The sequence below is a fragment of the Cottoperca gobio genome, chromosome 10 (genome assembly GCF_900634415.1).
Source record: "Cottoperca gobio chromosome 10, fCotGob3.1, whole genome shotgun sequence".
Taxonomy (NCBI): Eukaryota; Metazoa; Chordata; class Actinopteri; order Perciformes; family Bovichtidae; genus Cottoperca; species Cottoperca gobio.
Genome location: NC_041364.1, coordinates 24,246,777 through 24,263,068, shown reverse-complemented (window position 1 = coordinate 24,263,068; position 16,292 = coordinate 24,246,777).

The following is a 16,292-nucleotide window of genomic DNA, read 5'->3' as shown; positions in this document are numbered from 1 at the left end:
ATAGGATATCGAGGCGTAGTCGTGGAGGAGAGGGGTTGCAGTTCGGTGACCTGAGGATCTCATCGCTGCTCTTTGCAGATGATGTGGTCCTTATGGCATCATCGGTCTGTGACCTTCAACAGTCACTGGATCGGTTCGCAACCGAGTGTGAAGCGGTAGGGATGAGGATCAGCACCTCAAAATCTGAGGCCATGGCTCTCAGCAGGAAACCGCTGGATTACCTACTCCGGGTAGGGAATGAGCCATTACCCCAAGTGAAGGAGTTTAAGTACTTTGGGGTCTTTTTCACAAGTGAGGGGACGATGGAGCAAGAGATTGGCCGGAAAATCGAAACAGCGGGGGCGGTATTACAGTCACTTTACCGCACCGTTGTGACGAAAAGAGAGCTGAGCCAGAAGGCAAAGCTCTCAATATACCGGTCTTGACCCAAAGAATGAGATCACAGGTACAAGCGGCCGAAATTGGTTTTCTCAGACGGGTGGCTGGCGTCTCCCTTAGAGATAGGGTGACAAGCATCCGTGAGAGACTCGGAGTAGAGCCGCTGCTCCTTTACGTTGAAAGGAGCCAGTTGAGGTGGTTCGGGCATCTAGTAAGGATGCCAGCTGGGCGCCTCCCTAGGGAGATGTTCCAGGCACGTCCAGCTGGGAGGAGACCCCAGGGAAGACCCAGGATTCGGTGGAGAGATTATATCTCCTCACTGGTCTGGGAACGCCTCAGGATCCCCCAGTCGGAGCTGGAGGATGTGGCCCGGAGAAGGGAAGATTGGGGTTCCTTACTGGAGCTGCTGCCCCCGCGATCCGATCCCGGATAAGCGGTAGACAATGGATGGATGGATGGATGGATGGATGGATGGATGATAAACTTTCTAAATTGTAAATATTTATAGAAATGTGACCGGACAAAATTAAATCTATTTGATATGGCTTTGAAGGAATTACCATCATTTTAATTAGTATCTATGAATACTTTATACGCGTTCCACCCACTATTAGTTTGTTTTCATTTGGTTTTACCTTGTCAGTAATTCTCTTATCATTTCAGATCTTGGTTCATCCTCACTGCCTGCAATCAACTTATTCCCCTCACCTGGTTTCCACAGCCCATTTCCTCACCTGCTTCTTATTCCCTCATTAGTTCTCTCAGAGGATATATACCAGGTCTCTCCCACTTGTTCCCTGCCAGATTGTCTTGTGTTTTCCTGCCAAGCTCTCCAGGGATCGTCTAGTTTACCTGTTTAGTTTTCCTGACCTGCCCGTTTTGACCCTGCGGCCTGTTTCTGCACTCCGATTTTTCTGCCTCCCCCTTACTGGATTTGTTTGGCTTTTGGACTGATTTACCGGTATTTGACCCTGCCTGGATTACTGAGTAAACTGAACTATATTGTATTCTCTGTGTCGTGCTTTTGGGTTCAGTTCTATCAGTTCCAGCGAACCTTACAATACTAGCATTTAGGACTAGTCCTAAGCCATTTATCTGAAGCAATTTGTTTGTTTTATGCTTTTTACAAAAGTCTTTCCAGTTATATAGATTATTTTTCATCCATCTGTTTGTAACTTAAATTATGCAGTATCTTTCTTATCTATAAAGGATAATGTCTTTATTGAAAATGAAGCCATCTTTTTTTCAACCATAAACCACTTAGCTTTTGTGTTATTTGTCCATTTCATTATGATACTTTTTGTGAGGCATGAACATAATTCTACGAGTCCTGAGCATGCTAATCCACCATGTGCTTAAGATTTTATTAACGTATTAAATTTGACCCTTTTCCTTTCGTTATTCCAGGCAAAATTAATTATCTTCCATTCCATTTTTTACCCCCAACGTTGTGGAGGAATCGTAATGTGTAGGTCCAATGTGATTGCATCTACTCAACTGAAAATTTCAGATCTTGATACATTTTTCTTTCTACAGATTCTAAAGATGTACTTCATAGATTTTGCATAAATCATTATGTAGTATTATTCCAAAGTATTATATTTTACTTTGATTTAAGTTAAATTTGAGGTTTTCCTTAGAATCATGTGTCGGTTGTTTACCAATACACACTCAGTTACTTTGATTAATTTTATATCCTGAATAACTGTATGTTATTGTTTTCATTAGCTCTAGAAGTGAGAATTCAGGAGAGGTAAAATATATGACATTGTCTGCATATAATGTGAATTTATGACATTCTTTGCCTATAGTTGGCCCCCTTATTTTATCTCGCTGTCTGTCACTTCAACAAGTGGATCTATACACAGAGCACAGATAGTGCAGGCAGTGGGTCCCCTTGTGTGGTCCTCTTAAACATATGAAAGTGTCTCCAGACTACCATTTAACTCTCACTTGAGCGACTGGGGTTTAATACTTTAATTTTAACCATGAATCAAATGGAGGGTGAAAACCAGATGCTTTCACTGTTGTGACACACAACAGATTCAGAATGAGGAGACTCTTGTGTTTAGAGTTGGGCCTCTGAGAAGTTGTTGTGAAAAGCAAGTACACAACTGTGGTGGGACTCATCAGGGACAACAACGAACTGGCCTACAGGGAGGAGGTGAAACATCTGACTGACTGGTGTCACATCAACAACCTGATCCTGAATGTTGACAAAACAAAAGAGATCATTGTTGACTTCAGGAAAAAACAGCACTGTCACACACTACTCCTCCTCAACGGCTCAGCAGTGAAGACTGCAGACGGCACAAAGTTCTTGGGCGTGCAACTCTCAAACAGTCTGACCTGGTCCCTTCACACCTCCTCACTGGTGAAAAAGGCACAGCAGCGCCTGCACTTTCTGCGCAGATTGAAAAGAGCACAGCTCCCCCCTCCCATCCTCACCACGTTCTACAGAGGCACTATAGAGAGCATACTGACCTGTTGCATCTCTACCTGGTCTGGAAACTGCAACACCTCAGACTGGAAGTCTCTGCAGAGAGTGGTGAGGACAGCGGAGAGGATCATCGGGACGTCTCGTCCTTCCATCAGAGACACTGCTAATAAACGCTGCCTCACCAGAGCCCAGAACATTATAAAAGACCCCACTCACCCCCACCACGATCTGTTCTCCCTGCTGCCCTCTGGCAAGAGGTTCCGCAGCATAAGGACCAGCACAACCAGACTCTGCAACAGTTTCTTTCCCCAGACTGTTGAACCAAAAATAACTTTTTCTGCTGAGCAATGTGATGTGAACTCCACTCTAAGAACTCTTAAATGTAATATATATATATGTATGTATGTATGTATGTATGTAGTGTGGTGTATATATACTATACATGTGTATAGATACATATATATACATATATATATAATATCTTATATATCTATGTATATAGTACAGTATATATACATATGGGGAGTATAGTTACATGATAGATACAGATATATATATATAGATATAGAGATATAGGGAGGAGAGAGACAGATGAGGTATGGAGGGAGGGAGGGAGTGTAGGGAGGAGGGGAGGGTAGGTAGGTGGGAATGGAGTGTTAGGAGGTATGTAGGGGGAGAGGAGAGGGAGAGGGAGAGGGAGGAGACCGGAGACAGAACAGACAGACAGTAGACAGAGACAGAGAGACAGAGAGCAGAGAGAGAGAGAGAGAGAAGAGAGAGGAGAGAGAGAGGAGAAGAGAGAGAGACGAGAGAGCGAGGAGAAGAGAGAGCGAGAGAGAAGAGAGAGAGAGAGAGAGAGAGGAGAGAGAGAGAGGAGAGAGGAGAATAGGAGAGAGGAGAGAAAGCTAGATAGAGGATAGAGAGAGAGAGAGAGAGCGAGACAGACGAGACCGACAGACAGACAGACAGACAGACAGACAGGACAGACAGGAGAGGGAGACAGAGAGAGGGAGAGAGGAGAGAGATGAGATTAGAGAGAGAGAAGAGGTAGAGAGAGAGAGATAGCTAGGGATATATATACTATAATATATGGATATATGTATATAAGATATATATAGATATAGATATATATATATATATATATATATATATATATATATATATATATATATGTTCTATATAGTAATGTATATGGATATATATGGGATAGATATTATATATGTAATTATATATATGTAGTATGTATATGATATATATGTAATATTATATGTAGATTATGTTATATTATGTTTATTATATATATATGTCTATATATATATGTATATTATATATCTGGAGGCTATATATGATATATATATGTATATAGATGTATATATATGTTATATTGTATATATATGGTATATAGTATGTATTATATATGTATATAAGATATATAGGTATAGAGAGGGGATATATATGGATATAGATGTATAGAGGATATATATGATATATAATATATATACATACATACAACATACATACATACATACAACATACATACATACATGTATAATGTATATTATTTGGATTATAATATATATAGTTATATAATGTAAGATATATATTGTATATATATATGTATATATATATATGTATATATATATATGTTATATATTATATATATATGTATATATATATATGTATATATATATGGTATATATCTATATATGTATTATATATTGTATATCTATTAATATATGTAATATATGTATAGATATATATGTATAGGTATATATTATGTATGTATGTATATATATATATGTATGTATACTAATATGTATATATATATGTATAGATGATATAATATATATATATTATATAGATTATGTGTGTATGCAGATCTATATGATGTGGGTGTTGTGTATATATAATATATATATCTGTGTGTGTGTATATTATACACACATAGTTATATACACACAAATCTAGAGGTGTGTGTGTATGATATAGAGGTATAGGAAAAGAGACAGATTATATATTGTATATACATAGATTATATATAATATGGATAGACAGAGAGAGAGATAAACACACATAGATAGGGGGTGGAGAGAGTAGAGCGGGAGAGGTAGACAGATTAATAGGGGAGATACATATAGATAGGGGAGATGGAGAGACAGCGAGAGAGAGACACACACAGCTATGAGGGGGGGGGGAGACAGAGAGATAGCGACAGAGAGAATGAGAGAGAGACAGGGAGGAAGGGAGAGAAGAGGACACGAGACGAGAGAGGAGAGATAGAGAGATAGAGAAGAGGGAGAGGAGAGAGAGAGGGAGACACACACAAGAGTATATATATGTAGATAATATAAGATGTAGATTAGCTAGGTAGAGACAGAGAGAGAGGGATACATAGAGAAGAAGACAGAGCTATATGTATATAGGTGATACATAGACCAATAGAGGAGATAACAGAGGGAGAGGGAGTAGACAGAGAAAGGAGATATAGATGGAGAGATACAGATACAGAGAGATGTAGAGACAGAGAGAAGAGGAAGCAAGAGAGAGAGAGAGATGATAGAGGCGAGAGGAGACATATCGTAGATAGATATATATGATGATACATAGACATAGTAGGAGAGAGATATATGATATGTATATAGGTATTACAGATACAGAGATAGAGATGATTCGATATAGATAGTAGATGTTTATATACAGTGACATATAGATATGTATCTTACCTATAGTAGGTATACTGTAGTGACTAACATATATATATGTATATACATATATGTATCATAGACATATATATGTATATATATGTTATAACATATACATATAGATATGTATATACATAGACATATACATATAATATATAATGTAAATACATATACATAGACATTATACATATTATAATGGATGATATACACATAATGAGATGTATATATATGTGATATATACATATACATATTTGTATATGTGTATATGTATTTATATATGTATCGTTGTATTATAGAAGGTGTATATGGGTAATTATAGATATTTGTATGTATATCGATATGTATATTATGTATCTGGTGGTGTGTATATATATCTAAATCTGCGTAATATATATATATGAGTGTTGTTGTATATATATAGATATATGAGGATTATGGAGGATATATTGTATATATATATCTATGATATATCTATATATATTTATATATATATATGTAATATGTAAATATAAATGTGTGTAGTCTATAGCATAATTTGTGTGTATATATGCAATATGTGTGTGTATATAGTATATTATGCATATATATATGATATATATATCTGCATAGATATGTGTATCTATATATTCTATATATATAGGCATAATAGGTAATGCATATATATATATTTATATCACCATATATATGCATATCTATATATATAGGTGTTTGTATATATATATGATTTACAGAATCGTCTTATATATACATATATATGTATTACATATATATATATTGTATATACAATATACATAGATATGTATATATACACAGGTATATATGTATATGGTAATATATAGGTGTGTATATATGATATATATATACATATTATATGCATATATTAATATATAGATATATATACATATATATATCTAGGTTACTATACATTAATAATATGTAGATATACACATTGTATATTATACTATATGTATATACATATAACATATATATGTATATATACAAAGGCTATCTATCTATATGTATATGTGTAATATATATATGTGTGTATATATGCAATATATATATACATATATATGATATAATACTATGTGTGTTGTGTTGTATTATATCTATATTATGCATCTATTAAGGCAGTTATATATATTGATAATATATTATGGGGTTTATATAATTAATATGCATATATATATATATATATATATATGTGTGTTGTGAATATTATATATATTATATATAGAGAGATATAATAGATTATATATATATCTAGAGATATATAGTATATATGCCATTATATATGATAGGCATATATAGTATATAACACTAGATAGGGATAACAGAGATAGTACGGAGACAGAGCGAGAGAGAGAGAAGCGACATAGGGATAGAGGGAGGGAGAGAGAGAGAGAGAGGAGAGAGAGCGAGAAGATGAGGAGAGAGAGAGAGGATAATAAGATAGTATGTAGTATATATATGATAGTATAGGAATATAGATAGAGAGAGATATAGATGACTAGATAGGCCTTAGATAGTATAGTAAAAAATATAGATAGTTGTAATATATATAAGATGATAGAGATAGACATATATATATAAATATATCGCATATCTATATATGCATATATATATATATAGATATGCATATAATATGTATATCACAGTAATATATGTATAACATATACATTATGTTGTATATATTAGATATATAGGGATTGCATCTACATAGTAACATAGACAGATGTATATGTATATAGATATACATATTACTATACAGATGGAGGAGGTAGAGAGCGATAGATAGGAGGGAATAGGACATATGGAGAGGGTGTAGATAGAGAGAGCGAATAGAGGGAGAGACAGGGATACAGAGACATATGAGAGGTATAGGCAGATTACATAGAGAAGAGGAGGATGTAAGATAGATGAGATATAGGTAGATAGATAGATATAAGATATTATATATTAGATAATATACATATATAGGAGAGATATATATTATATATTATTAGAGTATATATATATATATCTTCTATGCATATCTATATAATTATTTTTTGGGGGGGGCATATATATATATGCATATATAATATTGCATATCTATATATGCATATATAATATATATATATATGCAATATACCGGCATATACATATATAATATGTATATACAATATACATTATTGTATATAGATATTAGATGTATAGTGCTATATTACCATATACATATACATATATATAGAGGATATATACATAGCAGGATATATATGATATAGATATATTGTATAGACATATACATATGTATATGATAGAAGTGAGACATATGTATATGACAGTAGAATATAGACGTAGCTGTATAGATGGATAGGGAGATACAGATATATATATGGATATACGAGAGAATATATATAGTATAGAGAAAGGTAGAGAGATAGACAACACACAAGGAGATATATACACAAGAAATGGTATAGGAGCGACATATTATATATTATATATACGTTATATGTATATGCATATAAATATATATATATAAGATTGTATATGTATCTACATATATATAATATATATAACTATCCATACATATACATCGTATATATGTATAGGTATCTACATATACATATAGATATATATTCTATATATACATATACATGTATATATGTATATGTATATACATATACATATACATGTATATATATGTATATGTGTATATATATATATATGTGTGTGTAGATATATGCATATATATATATAACATTTAAAAAAAGTATGCATATTATATATAATATATGTGTGTGTGTAGTATATATATATACTATGCAAGATTGGGGGGGGGCATATGCATGGATATATAAGCATGCGTATTCTATTTATATTATATGGCCTAGATATATATATATGCCATTATATAATGTGTATTATTATATATATATATGGCCTTATATATATGCATATATATATGCATGGCGACATATATATATGCATAATATGGTATATATATATAGAGATATAGATTATGAGTATAGATATTATAGGTGGTGTGGTAGATTAAAGAGATAGCTGCATAGATGAGGGGGGAGCGAGTATGGGTGTATGGTGGAGAGAGAGATAGGGGGGTAGAGAGAGATTATAGAGGAGATATGGGGGGGGATAGAATGAGAGATAGAGAGATAGTAGCCGGAGATAGAGAGAGAGAGGAGATCAGAAGATAGAGAGAGAGAGATAGAGAGATAGATTATATATGAGAGAGAGATGGCTAGAGAGAGAGAGCGAGATTATATATATATATGTATATAATATATCTGTATAGATATATATATATGTATATTAATATATATGGTATATATGTATATATATATTTCTATATATATGTAGTATATATATATATATATATATGTTATAATAGATAGGTATAGAATAAGGTATATAGTATATATATATATGTTATATGTATAGATATATTATAGTATAGAGATTTATATATATGTGTATGTATATATGATGATATATGTGGATGATATGTATATGATATATATATATATGTGTATGTCTATATATATATATAGGGGTATGATATATATGTTGTATTATATATAGCTGGTATGTCTAGGAGAGATAATGGTATATAGAGAGAATATATAGATAGAGGTATATATAGGTATATAGATGTAGATATAGTAAGAGAGGGAGTAGATAGGGATATATAGATGTAGATGAGATAGAAGGGAGAGATAGATATATATATATCATAATATGTATAGATATGTATATATATATATGTATAGAATGTATATAATATATATATTATATATGTATATATATTTATTATATATATGATATATATGTATATATATATATATATATATATATGTTATATTATATTATATATATATATTGTGGATGTATATATATATATGGTATTAGTAGAAGAGATGATTAATTATAGGGGGAGGTATAATATAGAGAGAGAGATAAAAAGGATATATATATGGTGTGTTGTGAGAGAGAGAGAGAGGAGAGGGGGATGAGAGAAGAGACAACACAGACTATAATATGTGTTATATATGTGATATAATATAGATAAGAGACACATATATATATATGGGTATATATATATATATATATACACATAGTATATATGGGTAATAATATGTGTATAATATATAATATATATGTTGATATAGAGAGATACACTATATATATATTGTTGGTAAATATAGATGATATATACAAGAGATAGCTAGGGGTATTTATTAGTAGGGATATGTGTAGATCTATAGTATGTGGATCTATAATACGACGAGAGAGAGTAGAGGGAGACTGAGAAATAGAGAGAGAGGAGAGACATAGAGAGAGAGACGCAGAGACGGAGAGAGATGAGAGGGAGGACAGAGACAGGGAGAGACAGATATTATGTATATGTATGTATATAGACATATTATGTATATATACATATATAATATAGATGGTTTTTATACATATTACATATATATATATATATGTGTATACATATAAATAATATTATAGTATATATGTATACATTACATATCTATATATATGTATATGTATATATATCTATATACATAGAGATCTATGTAAAATATACATATATATAGTATAATATAGGTATATACATTTATACATATACATAGATATATATATATATGCAGATATATACATACTTGGACATGTATATATTGTTATAGTAGAATATATAGTATATAATACATAACATATAGTAATATATATATATATATGTATACATCTACATATATGTATATATATATATATGTATAGATATATATGTACTATACCATACATAATGTATTACATATACATAGATATCTATATATCTATACATATATATAATGTATATTATATATATGACTATATATAATAGACATATAATGCTATATATAAACCATATATATCTAATGTATATGTAACATATACATATACCTAATAGGTATATATAACATATATATTATGTATGTATGTTATAATATATATGTCTATGTGTATAATATATAGGGGTGTGTATATATATATATATTATATATATATATATGCGTATGTATGCAGATATATGTATAGTATATATAGATGTATATAATAGTGTATAAGATGCATATATGTGTGTGGTATATATAGATTATATATCTATATATAATCTAATGCATTATATAATATATATATATAGATATGCATATATATAGCATTATAGATATGCAATTTATCATATATGCATATATAATAGGCATATTAGTGCATATATATGTGCATAATATATAGATATAATGATATCTAATGTGTATATATATAATATATATATATGCCTATATATATATATAGCCAGTATATATTGCATATATATGCATATATATGTGCATATAGATATATATATATGCATTATAAGGTGGTATATTATATATATATAGCATATGATGTGTATATATATATATATTGCATAAGATATGCAATCTATATATATATATATATATTATCTATGTATATACATATACACATAATATATGTATATATACACAGGTATATAGATATATATATATATATATATATGGTGGGGGGAGAGAGGCCAGAGAGAATGCAGAGATAGAGAGAAGAGAGAGAGAGAGAGAGAGAGATAGAGAGAGGTAGAGGGACATAGAAGAGTAGAGAGGAGGAGAGAGAGAGAGAGAGGATGATAAATAGAAGAGAGAGAAGAGAAGAGAGAGTAGAGAGATAGAGGGGGACCCCCGAGAGGACGAGAGTAGACAGAGAGAGAGAGAGGAGAGAGATTATATATATAGTATATTATATATATATTGTAACCAGAATATATATATACAATATATAATATGTAGTATATATGTATATAGGTATGATAATATATATATATATATATGTACATAATATATATGGACATTATTAGATATATACATATATATATATATGTTATATGATATATATGTATAATGTGGATATATATATATAGGGTTGTGTATATATGCATATATAGAATGCATATATATATATGTGGGTGTGTTTTGTGTGGTTCTATATTAAATATAATATATACACAATAGATATGCATATATATATTATATGTGTGTGGTGTCTATATATTATAGAGAATGAGAGAGAGAGAGAGAGAGAGGAGAGACAGATGATGCAGAGAGAGAGAGAGTGGGTGGGGGAGAGAGAGAGAGATAGAGAGAGAGAGAGATTATATAGAGAGAGATTAATTAGATATATATGCATTATTTATATATATATGCATTTTATATATATAAATGTGTGGTAGATATATATATATATAGCATATCATTCATATATATATGCAAATATATATCTTATATAATAGTATAGAGAATTATAATAATAGATATATTTCTAGAGAGATGTATATATCTAGATGTGATGTTATAGGGTAGGGACAGAGATGGGTAGATAAGAGCTGTATATGTAATGTATATAAACAGATATTATATATGGTTTTACATTATAATATATATATGAGATAGAGGTATAGATATATGTATAGGGGCTATACCAGAGATAGAGAGAGAGAGAGCGAAGGGTATAGACATGCGACATGATATATATAGATAGATGTAGAGGGGAGGACAGTAATATAGGAGAGGAGAGATGATAGGTATAGGTAGTTTATACCATATCTTAGATATATAGGTATGGGAAGGCAGAGATATATGATAGATAGGAGATATAGGTATAATACATATAGATATAGAGCGAATATAGATGTTAGACATGATATAGAGATAATAGGATTATAGAGAGAGGGATAACATAGATTATAGGGATGATATACAATATACTAGAAGAATAGAGAGATAGTAGAGAGAGATGACACATGAGAGAGAGGGGAATATAGCATATGGATAGAGAGAGCGAGAGAGAGAGGGGGGAGAAGAGCTAGAGAGAAGAGAACAGGAGCGAGAAGGAGATATAGAGAGAGAGACACACAGAGAGAGAGGGGTAGAGGAGAGATGAGAGGGGTAGAAGGATACCGAGACAAGACACGAGCGAGGGGAGGACAGAGACAGAGTAGAGTCGAGAGAGGGGGGGGAGAGAGAGAGAAGAAGAGGCAGAAGAGAGAGGATAGAGGGGCACACACATATAGTAGATATATATATGGCATATAGATTGTATATAGATTTATGCATCTATGTACACACACAGCACATGCTATAGATAGATCACAGAGACAGAGAGATACATGGATTCGGGAATAAAGAAGATAGGGCATAGGGGGACCCCGAGATAGAGAGAGGCAGATAGGAGAGGTAGAGAGGGGCAGAATCGGGGGGGGGAGAGAGGAGATAGAGCAGAGAGCGCAGAGAGAGGGGGGGCGGGAGAGAGGAAGAGAGGAGGAGAGAGATAGGAGATGAGAGAGAGAGAGAGAGAGCGGAGAGAGAGAGAGACACGAGAAGAGACAAAGAGAAGACACAAGAGAAAGAGACACAGAGAGGGAGAGACACAGAGAGAGACACAGATATATATGTGTATATATAGTTATATGTTATATATCTATATGTATGTTATAGATATGTTACATGTGTGTTGTAATATATGTATACATGAGTGTGTATATATATGTAGAAGGGGGGGGATGGATAAAGATATGACAGGGGGGGTTGGATGAGATAGATATCTCTTATATATAGCTAGAGATAGAGATGATGATGAGAGACTAGATAGAAGAGATATATAATATATAATATATATATATATATATATATATATATATATATATATATATATATATATATATATATATATATATATATATATATATAGAGTATATTTTAAGTACACATTTTATATTCATGCATCAGCACCACGACACTTTTTTTAAATATTTATGACCACTTTTACAGTCACTTTTACAGTAAGCCAGGACAACGAAATTTAATTTGAATTGTATAATCTCGTAATGACAATAAAGTTTGTTGATTGACATCTGAAAATATTAATGAGAATATCTTAGTGAGTCACTGAGCACTTGACCATGTCACTGCAAGGTTAGAAGAAATTAAATGTGTACTTTTGACGAAAGTTGTGAGTACTTGTTTCTTCACAAGTATCTTGTAGCACAAGTATTTTGTGGCTCAAGTACAAGCTGTGGAAGCTGTACAATTCAAAACATATGATCCCTAAAGATGTACCATGTCATTATTTCACTAGAGAATAAGGACGTAGTGGCATAGTGTTAAATGCCTATTTCTAAAATGCTAAACATTTTTTACACATTAACATTGGCCCTGTTCAGACCTGGCATTAGCATTGGCTCCTTTAGAGATCCGATCCCAAGTGGAAAGCTCTAAGTACAGGTGTAAATTCGCATTTAGAACACATTGAGATCCGATCCATCAGAACACATTTGGACCTGGTCTGGGCATATGGCCACATAACTGACATCTCCTGCGAGCTTGCACGTAAGTGCTCAGTCGCTGGATTTGTCCGCAAAGTCTGAGCACTGTGAATTTTAGCCGTTTCTGTATCTTCAAACATTAGTTTTGAAAGTATTGTAAATCTTGTATTTTTCATATCAGTATTGTCATACTGTCGGTGATGCGTCTGTGCTTTTGTTCCGGTGGTCAGCACAATTGTGACATACACCCGCTTGCTGATGATGATGTGATATCATATGAAATGAATTATGATAGATTTCAAAAACTAAACTATTAGTAAATCTATATACTGATCGAGAACTGTTCAGTTTGTAATCTTCTAATTGATCTGTAAGTTCATGTATATATTTGTCAAAAATAAAAGTGGAAACTATTTAAACATGTGACACCTACACAGTACTTGGAATCATCTTATTCCTCACTGTAGGACTCATACATTGTATATTCTGCATCAGCTGGTAGGACTCTGGAAGGTTCAAATCCCTTATGGTTATATTCCTATATTTAGATATACAGTATATTTAATATCTGTTTGTCCCTGTTTTTAAAAGTATCCCTTATTTTTGAGAATGTGAAATAGAAGCCTTCATAGCTTTGTTTATAATTGCATAACTGTTTTAATCAACGTTTTAATTCTAAGTGTTGTACAGGCACGGAGCTGCTTATTTCAGTTACACCTGCTCAGCTGAGTCAAAGTGAAAGAATATAACAAGCTTTTTCTTTTTTAAATTATGTTTTTTTATCAACATGAAATAAGGGGATTAGAGGAAGATTAAAAGGTGTACAGGTTATATTTGCATATATTTCAAATTGTTATGTTTTTTTTTTTCTGATTTCCACTGTTTTCTTTCCATTCTGTGAATACCTGGTGCCTATTTGTAATACTGTGTTCATTTTTTTACACATCATACTTGTACATTTTAAGAGTAATCTTAAAGCAAACTGAAAAATACTTGAAAGACCGAAAAGAAAACAACTTGTTGGCTTTCGCAAATTGGATTGTTTTAACAATTCACTTCATCCTAATTCATGAAACAATCACCAGGCGTTTTTTCTCTCAGCTCCACATTAATTAATGACTACTGATTAAGTTTAGCTGAAGCGTATTAAAGAGGGATGACAGACACTGAGCTCTGAGCTGCGTATTTCCATTCAACCTAAATCAAAAACACTGCTCACCCTGCATTCAACTTATTGTCAAATCAACCGTCCTACTGTGTCAGTGTCCTGAGAGACACACACACACACACACACACACAAGAATAAACGCACACATGCAAACACATGAAAACACACAGGTTCACACACACGCACGGTTTGTCCCACCCATGCACCATTAGACATAGATTAAGATTCAGACTAAAGTTGATAAATACATCGAACCATTGTTCCTTTTATTGAATGACTAAACAGTTTGCTAATTTGGTGTGACATAATTAATTACAGTCAATTAGGTAAACAGATGGAACAGAGAGTGTGCGGGGAGGAAATGACGGCGAGGATCATTAACTTGTGTGGGTGGGTGGATCGGGCTTCACCGTAGCCCACCAAGTAGCCATGAAGAGGGTTTACTTTGATGTGAGGCAGGAGAAAATCAAGACATAAACAGATAAAGACACAGACATATATTAGGTTATACTGACACTAAGCTGCTCACATTGGCTTTAAAATAATTATCTGCTACATTTGATAAATATTAATGTCAGTTTTGCTGCTCGCTGCGGAAGATGTAAATAAACCTGTGACCACTTTCTAAAAGATTTTACATTTCATTCTGAAGTGATGAAGTGAGACATTTAAAGGTCCAGTTTAATACAACTTGGGTTGTTTTTGGTAGTTTTTCTCCCATCACATCTATATTGTTTGACTATCCATCTGTTATCTAACAGCTACTAATACCCTTTCCTCCAGCAGCATTAGCGCGTATATGCAGGTTTTTAAACTGAAGAGGCGATAGACCTCTTTTATCATTGCCAGGAGACATGTATGCCTTTCTGTATTTTTCAGGTAAACAGTACAAAGCGATACCCATGATCAGCGAGGTAATATAACTGTCAACTTTATATATATCATATAACTTTGACTATGTTTGAGCACCAAGCATCATTGATGTATACACAGTATATGTTGTGTATGTTAATAAAGTATATTAATTGTCCAAATCCCTTTTCATTTCATTTATTATATATTCACTTCAATGGGTGTCACATAGCATCACATTGGAAAAGGGGCATAAATTAGTACGTCCATCCGGGTGTCAGGTTTCCTTCTGTGGAGCCGATAAATACCGTGAATACAGCAGAGCCATTTGTCCCGGGAGTGGATGCTGATTTTAACCTTGTCCACCAA